This window comes from Staurois parvus, unplaced genomic scaffold (genome assembly GCF_062004578.1).
Source record: "Staurois parvus isolate SC_StPar_1 unplaced genomic scaffold, SC_StPar_1.0 ptg000770l, whole genome shotgun sequence".
NCBI lineage: Eukaryota > Metazoa > Chordata > Amphibia > Anura > Ranidae > Staurois > Staurois parvus.
Window position 1 is genome coordinate 1013748 of NW_028318566.1, and position 19542 is coordinate 1033289.

General features: G+C 41.6%; 1 protein-coding gene across 1 annotated transcript in view; it reads left to right on the forward strand.

The window, feature by feature from the left end:
- Window positions 1-19542, forward strand: part of MGAT4B (alpha-1,3-mannosyl-glycoprotein 4-beta-N-acetylglucosaminyltransferase B) — a 661259-nt gene that overhangs the window by 586067 nt on the left and 55650 nt on the right. The gene's annotated exons all lie outside the window — the stretch shown is intronic.

Genomic DNA, 19542 nt, shown 5'->3' on the forward strand with positions numbered 1-19542 from the left:
GGCAGCTGCCTGCCCTTAACATCTTTAACAACTATGTTGTTTATTGCTGGCGGCCACCTCCTCCTTAACAACCAGCTAAAGTCACACAGCACAAAATGCATAAAAAGTGCAAAAAAACCATCAAAAACGAGTGTGAAAAAGACTCAAAATGCACCAAATGCATTCTGCATAGATGTGAACCTAGCCAAAGGCAATAACCATGGTCACGTCTCCCTTCAGTAGAGCTTCACTTTCAGTAGCAAAGCAAGCAGATATGAGCTCTGTGATTGACAGGTGTTGCAAGTTGAGCAAACGCCAATAAAATGGGTAAAAATCAGAGGAACAACCATCTCTGGCTATTTTGTTAACCCTTAAAAACCTCTTGAGATTGTATTTACATTTTGCCTATGCAATTGCTTTAGGGACCCATGTTTATGACGAAGTCATTTTAATTTGATAATCTTTATTCCTCCTTGTTCTCTCCTACAGCTGTATTAAGGGATAAGCAGGACATCCTTCATTATTGCACTGCTCTGGGCTCTTGCACAAAGATGCATTTACAGAAAACCCTGTCTGTTAATGAGAGTTTTTGCTTCTTTGTTGTTGGATGGGCACAGCCATTAAAACCAATGAATAAATAAATGTCTCTGGCAGATTTCCCTGGGGACCAATGCTGCTAAAGTGCATAACTCAATGTTCTTTAATCTATTTTTTCTTTTCCTGCTAAAGTTGTATTTTTTTTTTTACTTATTGTTTGAGAAGCTTATTTGTACTTGTAATTCTCATTAATAGTGACAAAATCAAGTTTTACAGTAAATATAAATACTGTTTTCATTCATATACGTATATATATATATATATATATATATATATATATGTATGTGTGCATACATTACATTTTTAACACATACAGTACATGCTTAACCTCCCTTGCAGTATTCCCGAGTGTAGCTCGGGGTAAAGTTTCAGCACCACAATCAGTAACCCCGAGCTACACTTGGGAATACCTTGCAGTGCTGCTCCAGGATCTCTTCTTCACTTACCTTGTCCTGCGCTCCCGTGATGTTCCCCCTGCAGCGTCCCCGGCAATGTCCTCCGGCCAATTCAGGCATCTGTCTTCCGGGTTACGTTCCCTGCGACGTCAGGACGTACCGTGACAGAACGGAAATGTGAAAATTTAAAAGTGACATTCACTAAAGTCACATAGTAAAACATTACTGTATCAAACCATTTCACATACATTTTGTCCCTAGTGCTTTGTCCTGTGCCCTGCTTGCATTTTTACTGTTCTTTCTGCCTTGAAACTGAGAAACGTCCATGGCGTCCAAAAAGCATCACTTTAGGTCAAAAGCGGTTTTAGACCAGCTAGAGAACAGCGATAGTAAATCAGAACCACTTGCAGAATTGAGTGATAATGATTCGTGGGGAAATTCATCATCAGACACTGAAAACGATTTTGCGACTTTGCTCAGTGATGTGCGAACTTGGCGCTCTATTTCAAATTTCAGTGTTTTTGGTTTGATTATAGTATTGAATTTAATATTATTTTTTATGATTATTAAATTATAATTTATGATTTCGTGTTTCAAATTTTATCATACCCGGGATGTTTACTAGACTCTTGTTCAGACAGATTTCAGTTGAGTTATTCCTAAAAATTACAGGCCTACAATAAAAAAATACATATTTCCATGCAAAAAAAAATTTACCACTTTGAGCACAGAAATATGGACATAATCAGATTGCTAGGGAGGCTACAGCGGAGTTCCACACATTTTTAATACTTTACCTTATTATATAGTCCCTGTGAAATAAAGAACAAGTTGGATATTTTTTTAATTATACATACCTTTTTAATCCACTGCAAGCCTGCAGTTCTGGTCCCGACTGCCTAGGCGATGACGTTGTAAGGCGATTTGCAAGATCTCCTGGGATGTCGTTTCCTTTATCCCAGGAGTCCTTTGGTTTCCTGTAATCGTGGAACTTGGAAACCGGAAATTCCACGAATGGGAGGTGTTTGGCGCCATTTTACCGGAGTCCATGATTACAGGAAGACGTGTATACAGTATCCTGCTGTGCTCTATGCTTGAATAGCATTGCTCCCTTTAGAGACTTTCCTTTTCCTTTCCTTTCCTTCCTTGCAGTACAGTGTTGTACAGGTTGCCTGAATAGGGCAGGAACTTCATCCGTCCCCACCATTGTTATGGCAACCTGTACTGCACACGTCGCGCCAAGCAGTGTCTGTACTGAGCATGTGCGAGAACGAGTGGTGCATGCTGGGATAGCCAGCAGCATGATTCCAGGAACTAAATACCTGCAGGCTTCAGATGCCCACAGCCATCATGGCGCCTGCCTGCTTCTGATATCCTGGTAAATGTTTAAGAATTAATAAGTAATTACAATTCTTTTAATATTGAATTATTCCAATTGTTAATGCTAAGGTCATCGTGGATCTGCTTTTAACAAAAATTTATTAGGGGAACTGGAGCTCCGCTTTAACAACTTTTACAATTCAATGCTATTTTTATATGATAAGCAGTGACTTCATGCAAGATATGGGCAGCACAGTGGCTAAATGGTTAGCACTTCCGCCTGGCAGTACTAGGGTCATTGGTTCGAATCCCAGCCACGGCACTACTTGCCTGGAGTTTGCATGTTCTGTGCCCGCGTGGGTTTCCTCCGGGTACTCCACTTTCCTCCCACACTTCAAAGACATGCTGGTAGGTTAATTGGATCCTGTCTAAATTGGCCCTAGTATGTGTATGTATAAATGTGAGTTAGGGACCTTTGATTGTACACCCCTTGAGGGTTAGGCACTGATGTGAATGGACAATATATATGTAAAAGCACTGCGTAAATTGACAGCACTATATAAATACCTGAAATAAATAAATATTTGTCTTGTTACAAGAAATGGTTTAGAAATAGTTATTTTATTGTGCTGCATAAAGGATTGGTAACCAACTAGGATATCTGTAGATGGCCCGATAAAAAAAAATTCCAAAATCACTTGGGCTGAGTTGGGGTCTGCTAGTAAAATGTTCGAAACTTTGTGAATCACTCTTTGCTGTACAGAAGAATTTTTTGATAGACAGACATGCTCTACGTGACCAACCACTGACCATTTTTTTTCTCTGGGGGGGAGGAAGAGGACCAAGATTTTTCTTTAGACCTGTGCCCTATTGTACTGTTGGTTTAAAGTGGAACACTCTCTCAATCAACATTGACTTTTTTGAAACCTTATTCTGCTAGCATAGATAGGAAAGTATATCATATTTACTTGTTTTGAACAGTTTTTTTTTACATTTCTTTAGTTACTTCCTAGTTTCCATGCCTAGGCAAATGATGTCATACATTCCAGTAGTCCTCAGGAGGGGGAGGAGTTTTCTCAACTAAGCACACCCTTCTGTCTGTATGCCTGAGCTAAGAGCAGATGGATTCCGTGAAGTAAATGCTACATGAATCATTTTCCCTTACTCAAGATGGCCATGGCCAAAAATGCGAGGAGACATGGATGGTTGGGGGAGTGTGCTTTGAATGTTAAAAAAAGCGCTTTTGGTTACAGTTACAGATACAGTGTCACTAAATGCTCAAGGTAACATTATGGGGTTGATTTACTAAAGGCAAATAGACTGTACACTTTGCAAATGGAGTTTAACCAGGTTATTAATTCATGTGTGACCATTGAGGTTGAACAGAAATCAATCGACTTCTCACACATTGAATCTGTGAATAGGGCAGTGTTTCTCAATTCCAGTCCTCATGGACCCCCAACAGGTCATGTTTTCAGGATTTCCATTATTTTGCACAGGTGATTTGATCAGTTTCACTGCCTTAGTAATTACCACAGCTGTTTCATCTGAGGGAAATCCTGAAAACATGACCTGTTGGGGGTCCATGAGGACTGGAGTTGAGAAACACTGGAATAGGGTAATTGGGCTTGGTTTTTTTTTTGTTCAACTCACCGGCTGAATGAAAAAAACTTGACTCATGTATGGCCAGCTTTAATGAAGTAAAGGTTCACTTTGCTAAGAATACCCAATCACATGCAAGGAAAATAAAAATAAATTGCATTTCCTCTTGTACAATATTGAATGTTGGAAGTCAGCAGAGCTTCCCCTCATTTACTAAGCTCTGGAGCAAATGCCCTTGCACTTGCAATTCACTTGTAAAGTGCACAGTCTATTTGGCTTAACTACTTGCTCACCACACTATAGCTGTCGGACCCAGCTGATCACACGTCACGGTAAAGGGCCAATGACAGTGGCCCTTTACCACTTGATCAGCTGTGTCCAATCACAGCTGGTCACGATGTAAACACATTTGCCGGTTATCGGCAGCTCTTTCCTCATGCTGTCACAGTGTGAGGAAAGTACTGGTGATAACTGGCAAGTGCGAAAGGGGACATCTACACTGATAGTCAGGACAGTGATTATCAGTGCCCTGATTATCAATGCAGCCTCAACAGTACCCATCAGTACTGCCTATCAATGCCAATCAGGGTCCATCAGTGCTGCCAATCAGGGTCCATCAGTGCTGCCAATCGGTGCCCAGCACTGCTGCCAATCCGTGCCCATCAGTGCTGCCAGTCAGTGCCCTTCATTGCTGCCTATTAGTGCCCATCATTGCCGCCTATCAATGCCCACCAGTGCTGCTTAATCAGTGCTGCCTATCAGTGTCTCCTCATCAGTGCAGCCTCATCAAAGCACGTTAGTGAAGGAGAAAAATTACATGTTTGCAAAATTTTATAATAGAAACTAACAAAAACTTTTTTTTTCAAAATTTTCAGTATTTTTTCATTTAGCAAAAAAGAAATCACTAAGTGGTGATTAAATACCAACAACAGAAAGCTCTATTTGTGTGAAAACAAAGTTTAAAAATGTAATATGGGTACAGAGTTTCATGACCGTGCAATTGTTATTCACAGTGCGACAGCAATTAAAGCTAAAATTTGGCCTGGGCAGGAAGGGGGTAAAAGTGCCTGGTAGGCAAGTGGTTAAAGGACAACTTAAAGGCAAAACATTTTTAGTTTTCGATGGAGTGGAGGATTAGAACCCCTGTCAGGTTTTTATTGCTGTCTGTGCCCTCGTTAGGGAGATTCACCATCTCTATTTGTCCTGTTTACCATTATCGTTGAAAGTGAAAGTAAAAGAAAATCCCAAATTTTGGGTTGTCCAGTTTCAGTTCTGGTGACCTGGGGGCCCCACTGAATTCCCTTAATTTGTACAGGTCAATGACAGCCTGACAGACGCCATAGCTGTACACCTGTACTGCACATCTGAACATTTACATGCATATAGGGATTCATAAGAGCCTCAGTTTGTGTCTAGAATGTGATGTTACATGCATACAGTCGCAGTGTCTGTCAGCCTGTCATTGATTCATGTAGGCTGCTGTCTGTGGCTGTTCACAAACACCTGTGATTCCTGGATGCAGAAATGTGCCGTGTGTGTGCATAGGGTCTTTGGGGATCATTCCTACAGGCCTGGACGGCATGAATCTATAGTTTGTTTATGTGGCTGCAGCCACCTGGAGCTTAGTTCAGGCTGTGGCGATTGGACGCGGACAACCATTTTGTTAAAATCTACCATCTTGTATCATACTCTGCAAATGTCATTCTCACTCCGTTCAGTCTTCCCCCTCCCTTTTTTGAATGGCATGTGGTGTGTGTGTATGCTGGGGTCACAAGTGCATCATGCACAGCTGGATATGCTTCATGGTTGTAAACCCAGTTAGCTGGTCCCATGATGTCTTGCCTTGGCCTGGTCGTAAAGCTATAAATCGGTCAGTCACTGGACATGAAAATCATTCCAGAGTGGCAGTAAAACCTACATCTCACTTGAATCACTTTTCATACAAATTCATTAAATCCCGACAGGAACAAGGTACGTTAACACAAAGCATATATTCAGATATTCAGGGGGGAAAAAAATCACTCGAGGGACAGACCAGAGATGAACTAATAGGCGGACCACAGATTATAAAAGTGCAGATCTTAAAGAATAAACACATAACATATTATGGGACTGAGCCACCAATCCCTACTGGGCTGAAATTAACTTACAAAAACTGTTCATCAATATATCACATCATCTTACTTCAAGAGGTAAAAATCAGAGGCTTAGATCAACTAAACAGAAGCATAGAACTCACATAGTAACTTGGTAACGAACATAGAACAAGTTGCCTGGGAATAGCCTCATAGACATCCACTATATCAAACCTTGTATCTATATGACCAATGGGTTGTGCCCCCCAATATTGACGATGCCACCATTCCTCAATAGGCTGTAAGGTAGTCTCAATTCCAGCCAAGATGTCTTTAACATGTCTGCCTGCCATCCGGGTCAACACTGCAGCTGCTTGCTTGCTTTGCCTCTCAGACCTTAGATACCATGACTGTTCAGAGGAAGGCTCCCCAAAGCTCCCCCTTAGTTCTGGCACACAACACAGCCCATAAGAAGACTTCATTGATCGTTGCCGCAGTATCTGATGTCTGTTGAGTGGACGTTAGGATAGGGGATTTGTAAGGGAGCTGGGGAAGGGTGATTTGGGTTGGAGAAATCTTTATTGAGTGAGATTTTTGGGGGAAGGAAAATCTATACTAGGGGAAGGTGTAGAGGGCAGGGACTTTTTATTTCTACACTGGAAGCTAGTCTGTGAATTATGTACTCTGCATTACACAGGCCCTACCCCCCTGCGCTTTTTGTGTTACACAGTCCAGACTCCTGCACTCTGTGGGCTACGCTCTTGTGACCCTTTTGTTCTGTGAGTTGCATGCTCCTGACCTTTGTGCTCTGTACATGCCCTAGGCCTAGAAAAACATAGGTACCACTTGTCCTGTATATAGTATATGTCCTGAACAGCAAGTGGTTATATCAGGATCGTGTCTGCAGCTATGATCCTGGTACTGTTTTTTAGGGATCGACTTTATTGTATTGGGCAGCTTTACACTCACTACCACACGCCACCACTTCTGGGATCTCCTGTTCCACAGGGGAGCCCTGGACCATGGTAAGTAGTTGGGCCAACTCCTCACAGAGGACATGAACCAACATCTGTTTCCTGATCTCTGTTGTAATGAGTGAAGTTAGAAGCAACAAGAATATTGTCACTTCAGAGCTGTCCCTGGACATTACACATGTATTGATCAACTGCCTTGGAGGGCAGGGAGGCATCAAGGGTCTATTAAACCCCTGATGTCTCCATAAAAAGTACCCATCACTGCTTAAAGCTATCAGAAGGTGGCTTGTGTACCCCTTGTGATAGCAATAAAGTTACATGAAAAAAAGATAAAAGTGTAAAAAAAAAATGAAATAATAAATGAAAGCACCCGCAACCAACCGTGCTCATGTGCAAATGCTCATGTAGGTCCAGAATGCATATGCAAATGGTGATTGCACCATGCATGTCAGAGTGAGAGCAACAATTCTAGTGACATAGCTCATATTAATGCTAAACTGATAAGAATTGTAAAGCATTTTAAAGCATTGCCTATGGACAATTTTAGATACCATAGTTTTTCGCCATTTCACAGGCATGCGCAAATTTAAATGTTGACATGTTTGGTATTTATTTACTCAAAGCAGCATCATCTTTTATATTTTACAAAATAAAAGTGGATATTTTACAAAGGTTTTTATTGATAGCTTATCAAACAATTTTAATTACATCAGTAAAACAGCTACCAGAGCAAACACCGTTACACACAGAATGAGCAATGACTGAATTTGTAGTCAAAAATGTGCCAATACCATACCAGTAATAATCTGAGAGTTCTGTAAAGAACAGAGCTGGAGCAATCAGGAAAATCATGGTAAGGGACTAGTCAAATGGTAATTTCATTTAGTGCTAGGCTTCAATTGTCTGGTAACTTGCAGAGTCAAAGGTAGGCTTGACAACTGGGGTAGTACTTAGTTAAACCAGGAAAAATTAAGGAAAAGCAACAATGAAAGGAGAAGGAAGCAATTCATGAAGAAATAGAAAAGAAGAAAGGGAGCGTTAAAAGTTCATAGTCAAACTGTGAAGGATGTGTGTAAGTATCCAAGGCTTTGAGGCTCAACGGAATTTACCATGAGAGTCTGACAAAATAGACATCAATTTCTCGTTAATCATAATATCTTTCATGCGATGTTTCACTGCTTCAAAACTTAGAGTAGGGGTTTTCCAGGCCCTTGCTATGGTGACTTTGGTTTCTGTAAAAAGGTGCATCGCTAGCTGGCATTCTGCCCGGAAAAAAAGGGTATTTTACTTTTAATAGATTTTTATTGAAGTTTCGGCAGAACAAAACATATAATTATGATTGGTATCAAAATAGACTAGTACAAGAGTATGGAGGATAATGCATACATAGGAATGCACATATTCTGATCATTTCTAACTTTAACAGAGAAGCTCAAATAATTCCAAAACCAGGAAGAAATAGGGTGATAGTCAGCAACCCCCATGTATCGCACAGTCCCCTCCCACAAACGCCTAACACAAGAAACCACAAGCGACAGCCTGAGATATCCATTGGAACATTAGAAACTGGTAACAGACTACTAGAAAAGAAAATAAAGGGAGAAAAGAGGGGAAAGGAAAAAGGATCAGAAAGACAGGTCCAGAGTAGGATGTTAAGGTGGTGCATACCCCCTGTACTCACGGAGCAATCATAAAGCAACATTCATATAATCAGCCCAGAGTTCCTACATTCTTTCAAATCGTGCCACTGCATCATGAAGCATACTAACAGCATTTTCCTGCAGCATAATCCAAGTGATTTTCTGCTTCACCTGGGTCACAGAACCTGAAGGTTGCTTCCAAGCTCTAGCAATGGTCATCTTTGCACCCAAGAGAACATAGAAAATCATGCATTGTAAATGTCGAGGAACACCCTCCACTAATGCATTAAGTAGAGCCACAGAAGGGATCCTGAGAAATGGGTAGCCCTGTAACTTTCCGCAACATAGCAAAGATGCCATTCCAAAAGCCTCTCAGCCGTGGATATTCCCACCATATATGAAACATGGTTTCAGTCAAGCCACATCCCCTAAAGCAAAGGGGAGAAGCAGAGGGAAATATTTTAGCCAAATGCATAGGAACCGTGTACCATCAGTAAGTATTTTAACGTTCACTTCTATCAAAGTTACATTCATATTGCCAGAATATGATCTCAGAAAGCACTTGTGCCAGTCATCAGCCTCAACTTCTTCCCCAAGATCCTTCTCCCAGTCAGACATGTAAGAATACTTAGAAGGAGCAGTCCATATATAAGAGAAATACCACCTCTTTGGCCTATGTTCTGTGTGCACCATTTTTCATATGGAATGACCCTACATTGATCTTATTTATTGGGCACGAGAGAACGCAAAAAATGCGAGATCTGGAAGATCTGTTTGGAACCGCTCTGTTTGGGGCATTTCTAACCCCTCGACACAATGGCGCAGCATAAAAGGCTCTCTATGGGTAAAAACTGCCCAATTCGATATAACCCCCTGTCAAGCCACCATTTAAATGCCTTAATATCCATCCCTGGTGGGAAATTAGGATTATTAAAAATATGGGCCAGGGGGAAACCAATGTAGAGTTATCCTTGATCTTGTCCCATAGAGAAAATGTTTGAGAAAGCGTTGGAGCTAGGATAGGCAGGCGGTTCTGAGGAGGACACCAAAGTAAATAGTGTAACCTTGAACTGCCATCCTGTCCATATAGACCCAATCCAGTTTATAACTTCCCCAGTTTATAACTTCAGTTGTGCCCCCTGATAATACCTATAAAAGTCCCAACCCCCCCTAGTGTTAGGACAGAAGAGAATATTTTTAGCAAAACGATGACCCTTGTTGCCCCAAACATACCTAATCACTGAAGATTGAAATTTCTCCAACACCAATTGTGGGACAGGAATGGAGAGAGACCTAAAGTTAAAGAGAAGCCGTGGGAGCAAGGTCATCTTAACCAACTGCAGTCTGCCCAGCCCGGAAAGATTGTGTGCCAACCACCTCTGTAAATCACCCTCCAGCTTGCAAAGAAGTAGTGGATAATTGAATTTATAAAGGGATTCCATAGTAGCAGTAAGCTGTACCCCTAAATACGGAATATGGGTGTCACTCCAAACAAAGGGAAATTAATCCTCTAGTCGAGTAATTAGTCCGGCTGGAACTGAGATATTCATATCCAATGACTTAGCCATATTAACCTCCAAACTTGACACCCTCCCAAAATCCCATAATAAGCGGACCACCTTGGGAGTAGAGGTCAATGGAGAAGTCAAAAACATCAAAAGGTTATCCGAAAACAGAGCGCTCTTGTGTTCTTGTTGACTGCATCGCACCCCCTCGTATATCGGGGTCAGCTGAAATCACAACTGCCAGGGTCTCAATTGCCATAGCAAAAATCAGCGGACTCTTGCCGAGTACTCCGAGTGATCTGCATCGACTGGGAGTACTGACCTTGCAAACAAACCTGTGCTAGTGGAGAAGAACAAAGGGCATGCAGTATGCCTAGAAACCTTGGACCAAACTTCCAGGACCCTAAAAAGATAGGGCCAGAACACAGTGTCAAAAGCCTTCTGTAGGTCTATAGATAGTATAAATCCTTCTTGGGGAGAACCACCATCCCATTGGGAGCGCATCAGAGACACTACATCAGTCTCTCTATGTATCTGGTCTGGTCCCTGTCTTCCTGGTATAAAACCTACCTGATCTTTATGTATATAGGCGCTGATAAATAAAGATATACAATTGGCCAGTTAAAAGTTTCCAATCATTATTGATAAATGAAATAGGTTTATAGTTGCCAACATCTCCAGGGTCCTTAGCCAGCTTAGGGACTACTGTAATATAAGCACTATATATAATATAATACAGTGAAGAGAAAGCATCCGGGCCAGGGGCAGAACCTTTCTTAGACTGCTTAATTACTCCAATGACCTCTTCCCCAGAGATGGGAGCCTCCAGCTTATTTCTGTGAACCACCGTCAGATGGGGCAAAGGTAAGTCCTTCAAAAAGGAATCAACAGCTTCTCTGGAGGCTGAGGACCCTGACTGATAAAGCCTAGAGTAAAAAGTATGAAACTCCTCCATTATTTAGTGCAGGTTTGGGGTATAGCCCCCCAGAGCAGATTTTATTTTTGGCACCGAATTTTAGGCGGCCAACATCGAGCCAATTCTATCCCATTTACAATAGAAGCGAATGGTGGTCCACTGCAAATCCTTCTTGGCCCTAGTCATCAGCGCTAAGTTCAGTGCCAACCTAGTAGATTCAAGTTAGGCCAGGGTGTCCCTATTGGGCTTGTATTTATGAGTTTTGCTGAACGACTGTAATTCAGAGTCCAACCTCTCTATATCTATACTATGTTCCCGCTTGACCCGGGAGGAAATTTGTATGCTCTTCCCCCTTATGGTAGCTTTGTGAGCCGCCCATAACTTGACTGGGGAAATGTCAGCCATGTCATTTTGTTGAAAGTATTCACACAATGCTGTATTTATTTCCGTGCATAATATTGGGTCACTAAGAAGCGATTCATTTAATCGCCAGGGAAAGGGACCTGTCCTCCCTTGAGACTGCAAGAGAACACACAGACCATAGAGTGATCGGACGGTGCCATTTCCCTAATATGGGCCTTAAAACCCGGAACACTAGTGCTTGAAACAAAAACATGATCTATTCAAGCATAAGTAGCGTGCGAGGCCGAGTAACCTCGATAGTCTCTCCCTGTGGGGTGAGTTTCCCTACAAATGTCCACCAGCCGAAAAGAGTTAATAAATTTAGCGATAGCTAGGCTCCTTTTAGGGGGACGTCGAAGTTGATCTAGTGTTATATTGGAGTGTGTCGTCTCCCCCCCACATGAAAATCACTGTGCCCTCCAAATACAAGGAAAGGGCACAGAACATATCTGAAAAGAAGGCAGGTTGTCCGACATTAGGGGCATAATAGAATACCAATGAGTATAGGCGTCCATCTATGGTGCCCTTCAGAACTAGGTAATGCCAATTAGGGTCCTTACGTTCCATAAGGGAAGAAAAGACCATCCACTTGGAATAAAAGATTGCAACCCCCTTAGTCTTATCAGGAGCATTTGCAAGAAAAAAGTTTGGGAATTTAGTATGTATAAATGTTGGCAGTTAAGAACTGGGAAAATGGGTCTCCTGGAGGAGAACCACATCAACGTGTTGTGAGTGGTACTATTGAAAAAAATGTTGTCGTTTAATAGGAGAATTTAAGCCCTGAGTGTTTTAAGAAAAAATTCTCAACTGCAAATTATTAATAGGACACATAATAAAAGGCCAAAGAGAGGACATAACAACACACATAAAATAGCGCTGCCGAAATAGATATTAACAATTGACATGGACTGACTAATCATAAGTATAAATAACAAATAAAGTCCATAATGTGAAATCAAGTCCTTAGTGTAAAATTGATAAGTGCAAATGCTGCTTTCACAACCAATAAGTGATATGTGCTCTGTGCTCCCTAACTCGCCGACTATAATGGACTCTTATAGTGAAACAAGAGTCATTCACGCTTTGGTGGGGCGTGAAGAGGTATGCTGGGTCTTGTAGTCCTCCAGATTTAAAAGGCGCTTGTCATCCTCAGTGATCCCGACATGGTGTCATAATATGGAGTATGTGCATATAAGGAATGTAGAGAGGCATCCATATAGTGTAACTCCGTTTATTAGATAAAAGCAGACACACTTATATTGCACTCTCATGTTTCCAGAGAAAAATGGGCATAAAACGCCGACTAGGAAGAGTGTATTCCACTAGTAAGCTCCAAACAACGGCAATGACATTGCCACGGTCCATAACTAACGCGTTTCACTCCTTCCACTGTGTGTCCTCAGAAGCATAGGGCCGTGGTGATTGGAAAACCTAATATATATGCTGCCGCTCCGCCCACTACACCCCTCATAATGTTGTGCAACCGGATGTGTAGCGTCAGCCATCTTGCTACTCTCAACAGGAAACCAGATGGGAGAACCGGAAACATGTTCTCTCATAGATGTACAACACATTTAGGTGAAGCTAATAGCAAAACCTCTAAGGAAGGGGCGGACTGACCATTTGGAAACTGGGGCACTGCCCGAGGGCCCAAGGTCAGTAGGGGGCCCCATGAGATGCCCCTGGTACCTTTTTCATAGGCTTTTTTGAGTTTGGGCAAGGACACAGGGGCCCCATGATCCCCTGTTGCCCGGGGGCCCCATGAGTTGTCAGTCCGCCCCTGCTCTAAAGTGATACAAAATAATACCGGACTCGCTCTGTACTAAATAAGTGAGCTGAACTACATTATTAATGCATATGAAAACAATGTTTACAAAGATATATATATATAAAATGAGGATATGAAGTGAGAGGCCCGACGGATCCCCCTGCTGGTGACCCATGTAACCATGCACCCTCACATACCCCTAGTGAACGCTTGCTTGAATTTTATACAATACATGTAATATGTGTCAAAAATCTAAAACCAAAATAAAGAAATAAAATGTATATATAAAAATTTAAAAATTGGAAATAAAACTGTTCACATCCATCTCTATATTAAGACCCTTAGGGGCCAAAGTACTCAAATCATATATCCACTGAGATTCATTTCTCAAAATGGCTTACTTCAAATTTGTCCCACGCCAATATTTCTCCACCCTATCTATGCCACAGAATGTTAGTCAAGTAGGATTTTTATTGTGATATGTTCTAAAATGGTTAAACTATGATGCCAGAAGCCTTTGACATGTCCTCTAAGTCTAACTCTAAGTTCCCTAGTAGTCCTACCCATGTACTGTATTCCACAACTGCACTCTAAGAGGTAGAGGCCAATGCTAATGCAGATGCAATGTCCCGGCTAACTGAAATGCCTCCAGCCTCTTCTCCATCTGTGAAGAGTTGTCGGTACACCACCACACGCATCCTGTCTTCTGGAGAGATAGCAGCCCATACAGCCAAAGATACTTTCCTGAAAACAGTATTCTCCTTTATACAAACTGGTTGGCCAGCAACTGTAACACAGGACTATGAACCTTACTACCGGAAATGTATGGAACTGACTGTGAATGATAATTGTGTCCTATGAGAAGACCGAGTGATTGTTCCAAAGTCCCTCCAAAGGCATATCTTGAACTTGCTACATACTGGTCACCCAGGAACCACACGAATGAAACAGGAAGCACGAGGTTATGTGTGGTGGCCAAACGTAGATGAAGACATCACAGCATATGTCAATTCTTGTGTAGGATGTGCTCAAACTGCCAGAGACCCTCCACGATGATGTATTCAGCCCTGGTCTTGGCCCATGGTTCCCTAGTTTCGCCTCCACTTGGATTTTGCGGGTCCTATAAAGGATCAAACCTTCTTGATTGTTATTCAAAATGGCCTGAGGTCACTCCAATTACCCAGCTAACTGCGAAAGCAACGATTTCCATGCTATTGCACCTGGTGGCTACATTTGGATATCCCAGGGAGATTGTCACAGATAATGGTGCCCAATTCACGAGCCAAGAGTTTGAGTTTTCTTACTGTGATCAAGCACAAGCTATCACCCAGCAACGAATGGTCAAGCAGAGCGGTTTGTACAAACTTTCAAGAACTATTTCAAGGCCACAGTGGCTGCAACTAGCCAGAAGTCCTTGTCCCTTCAGCAGTTGGACTCATTTCTTTTTGCTTACAGAACTACACCACATGGTACCACTGGTAAAACACCAGCTGAGTTTATGCTGGGAAGACAACCATGGACTGCTTTTGACATGCTTTGCCCTCAGACCCTCTATGAACGTGTACTGCAATCACAAGAGAAGATGGTTACTACTAAAGAGTCTCCCATTTTTACAGCCCACCAAGAGGTTTGGATCCGAACTTATGGTTGTTCTGACACTCTGTGGTTTTTCAGGGGGAACGCACCTCCAGCACTGTAAGTATATAAAGGTAAGGGGTTCTGGGGGTGCTGGACAATCTGTTGTTGCTGGCTGCTGGGAGATCTATTGTCACTGAGAGGGCTCTTTTTTGGTGCGGTGGTCTATTGTTGCTAGGGAGGTCTATTGTTGCTGGTGGGGGATCTATTGTTGATGGGGGTCAATTGTTGCTGGAAAGGGTCTACTGTTGAGGAAGTGGGTATATTGTCTATTGTTGCTGACTGCTGAAGACTTTATAGATGCTGGCTGCTGAGAGATCTGTTGTAACTGCTGGGGGACTGTTGTTGCTAGGGTGGTATTTTGTTTTGAGGGTCCATTGTTGCTGGAGGAATCTATTGTTGTTGAGGGGTCCTAATGCTGCTAGCTGCGGAGGATCTATTTTTCTTCTTTTCTTGTTGTTATTAACGAATTTCATACAAATTATTTAGTACCACAAAATGATTCTTGGCTTTGTATTCTCTTAAAGGAAAGGTACTGGGAACTGGGTAGGGGGTGGAACCAAGTGAAGGTGCTCAGAGGCGGGTAGGGGGGTGGAGACAAGAAGTGACGCAGAAGGGCGGAGTTCCTGCACTTATTTTTTGATAAAAAAAAGCCCAGGGCACATGTGACGATCACAGTGCCTGACCCCTGCCCTTCTCACCAACTCATGACAAAGGACCAGCCAATCTCACATGATGCTGTCACTTACGTAACAATGCCACACGGCACATATATTCTCCAGCTCGCGGGGCTAATTCGATTAAGCAATTAACTCTTTAAGTTACCACCATCATCTTTTCACTGAGAAGGTAAAAACTCATAATCTTAGCAAGAACAAATATGAAAAAATAAATGTCTGTACACACACTGTCACAACAGAAAGATATGTTCAGAGATTTGTCATTTATAGTAGCACTCTTCGAGAGACAGGGATTCTTTAGTTTGCATTAAAAGCCTTAGGGACAGTTTAACACTTTTCAAAATAGGGTTAAATAATGAAAAGGTCAAAATGGTGCAAATAAAATATTTACAGAAAAATGTATATATTTAATATTTTAATATTTAGAAATAAAGAAACCATAAAGCAGCAGAGAATTAAAAAGGAGTTGAAAATGAAGAATACTTTTGAAGTCCTTGGTTTTAGCACAGTTCAATCATCAAGCAAAAATGGTGCAGTGGTTCTCTCAAGCCCGGTTAGGTGTTCCTTGGTTGATGTTAAATGAGAGCTGTCAGAGAGTCCTGACATTTCCTTTTTCTGTCTTATCAAAGGGGTGTTGGGTGTTAACAGAGACCATCTGACCAATTACCCAGTTTAAGGTGTGGTGGCTGGGAGGTAAAATGGCTGAGACGTGACAAGATGGCTATCGCCTACAACTTTCAATGCGCACAACCGCTACAGCATACACCTCTTTATAAAAGGTCTCACAGCTGATAATGCATACTGTATTAGCACAAAAGCCACGGGGACAAAGGAACTGCTTGCAGAGCTCAGAGCCTGGATTATTTTGAGGCACAGATCTGGGGAAGGCTACACAAATTTCTGCTGCACTGAAGGTTCTTAAGAGCACAATGACCTCCATGATTCTCAAATGGAAAGCGTTTGGCACAACCAGGACTCTTCCAAAAGTTGGTCGCCTGGCCAAACTGAGGAATCCGGGGAGAAGGACATTAGTAAGAGAGGTGACCAAGAACCTGATGGTCACTCTGACTGAGCTCCAGAGATCCTGTGTGGAGATGGGACAAAGTTCCAGAAGGACAACCATCACTGCACCCCTCCACCAATCTGGGCTTTATGGCAGAGTGGCTAGACAGAAGCCTCTCCTCAGTGTAAAACACAGGAAAGCCCACTTGGAGTGGATTTAATGAATGGATTGAAATGAATTTAAACAACTGTAATATCAGACTGCAACATAACAAAATTGAAACTTTCTGAATGCTGTGTACATGAAACATGTCAAAAGTGCCTCAAACAGCAAGCTGTTAAGTGACTGGCTGGGATTTGTACTTTCCTGTTAGATTGTTGCTGGTGCCACAGTAATAAAGCATATTTTATTGGTACAAGGCTGAGGGTTTGTTTAATCAGGACCCTATAAGGCCCACCCACTGGACACACGCACGCATGCACAAGTCAGCCTAGGTTGCTCCGTGCGCCGCCTCATTCCTCTGCTCTGGATGCACAAGGGTACCTCAGGTCTTTCACAGTTCCAGCAACACCCCTGGTTTCTACATCATTTATATACTGTGTATACTGTAAGTAGGGAATCATATTTTCCCATTACATATTTAGTGCTCACAGCTTAGAATTACCACACAGAGATTGTGTTTTTATGATTTCAGAATGGCTGAAAACAACAGTCTTTTATCTTGTGATCTTTTACCTTTCCAGTCCTTCAGCTAGAATTCTGATTGCCCTTGTAGCTTTTAGAGAGGGAACCTGCAAATCTGCATATATAAAACTATAATGAAACCACTTCACAGCAAATTCAGTGAAACTCGTATTGAAATCTGACTTTCGGGTAATTCATTTGTTAGCTCAAAATGTACTAACTCATGTCACACTATGGTTTCAATTTAGAGGGCTTTTCAGTTGTACAATTTCCCTGTAGATAAATGAAAAAAGGTCTCCATCTCTTGTACATATCCAACGTCTGGGGATAGCAGCAAGGCAATGAATTCTTTGCAGCAGGAGGGCTACACCATAAGACTGACTTTTTTGTTTCACTTTAGGATAGTGTTGCATGCTCATATAAGTTTTATTTGCATGCAAAACCTGCTTGATATAAAAAGGAGGTCCGACTGCAGGTTACATGTACTTGATGAATTCTGAATGATCTCAGAAGCTTCTCAAAGTGATGTCATCATCACAAGCGTTGACACAGGCCATAAATCTGCTGTAGTGTCTCATGCTTTTGAGTGCTGTTCTGTTTGAAAGGGAGGATTTATACTGCCAAAAATGTAGACACCATTAGAAAAAGAAACGCAGAGCTCGAGGTGAAGAAGCTTAGAAATGTTTAAGTCAAACATATTTTTTTCTTGTTTCTGCAAAAATATTAACCACTTGGTTATATCCCCTTCCTGACCAGACCATTTTTTGCATTATGGTGCTGCATTACTTTAACTGACAATTGCGCAGTCATGCAACGATGCACCCAAATTAAATTTACGTTCTTTTATCGCCACAAATAGAGCTTTCTTTCGGTGGTATTTGAGCGCCTGTGCAGTTTTTATTTTTTGCGCTATAAACAAATTTTGAGATAAAAAACTAATTTTTTTACTTTTTGCTATTAAACATGTCCAATAAAAAAAAATAAAAAATAAAATTTTGGCATAAATTTAGGTCATAATGTATTCTGCTACATGTCTTTGCAAAAAAAAAGCCAATATGTGTAAATTGGTTTATGTGAAAGTTACAGCGTTTAAAAATGGCGGTATATACTATATACTGGAGGGTTTTTTTTAAACTAGTAATGGCGGCAATCAGCGACTTATAGCAGGACTGCTGCGGGCATTCTGACACTGGGGGGAACTGACTTGGTGTCACTGACATCCCCAGTGACACCAATACAGTGATCAGGGCTAATAAAAAGCACTGACGCTGTACTAATGTCACTGAGAAGGAGTTAACATCTGGGGCAATCAAAGGGTTAAGTGTGTGCTGTTTCACATTATGTCCTGTGTGTGTGCTTCAGTGTAAGCACACTGCAGTGTGCAGGAGCTGACAGGGAAGAGATCTGTATTGTTTACATACAGGTCTGTCACCCATCAGAGATACTCTGTGATCACCAGGTGCCAGCGAGTAATTACAGTCCAGGACCCAGTGATTGACAGCCAAAGCCATGAATGGCAGCGCGTGTAAGGTGTGCACATGGCTCACACGCGCCCACTGCCAGGAAATGCATGTGTATATATATATGTGATTTTGCACACGCCTGCCACCCTGTAGCAGTATTTCTGCTATAGGGCAGAGGGGAAGTGGTTAAAAATAAAATACAAAACCGTCTATGGAAAACATACATTGCTTGTACACATCTACACACGTGAATGTAAAGCAATACAACAAATACTTTTAGTTTAATTTTAAGCTATAGTGTGAAATAGTGTGGCCTTGATAGAAAATAGTTGCCTTTTGGGACTTTCCACTTTAAATTAAAAGCAGCAGTGAAGCAGATCTGGCATATGATTTCAATTAATACCTTTAAATCCTGATAATTAAGTGCAAAATGTTAACAGGCTTGTCAGCACAGGTCACTGGGTCATGGAAAGATACTGCTTTTAGGGATTGGTGCTGTGTTCTGCACTTTGTTTATGATGTTTAGAATAGCTCAAAGAGTGACTTCACACAGCATGTAGAATGATTGAACATATATCTAGAAAATAGTGTCACTATGCTAAAGTTGAAAAGGTCTTTTTAGTTTATATTGATTCCAGTTTTATATTCTTGTACTATGATGCCTTGCAGCCACATTGATTTGCTTTCTGAATGTCTAAGGCAAGAATATGCAGTCTCCTCTTGACACTCATACTTGAAAGTCTTTAGTAAAAGATGAGCAGAAGTGTGGTTAATTTGTCTCTGAGCCCCGGTTCACAACGGCTTGTCGGATTCGCACCAATTTTGAAAATAGTTCCTGCACTATTTTCACCAATATCAGGTGCTACTTGCATTGACATCAGTGTTGGAAGTCACACAGATGTCA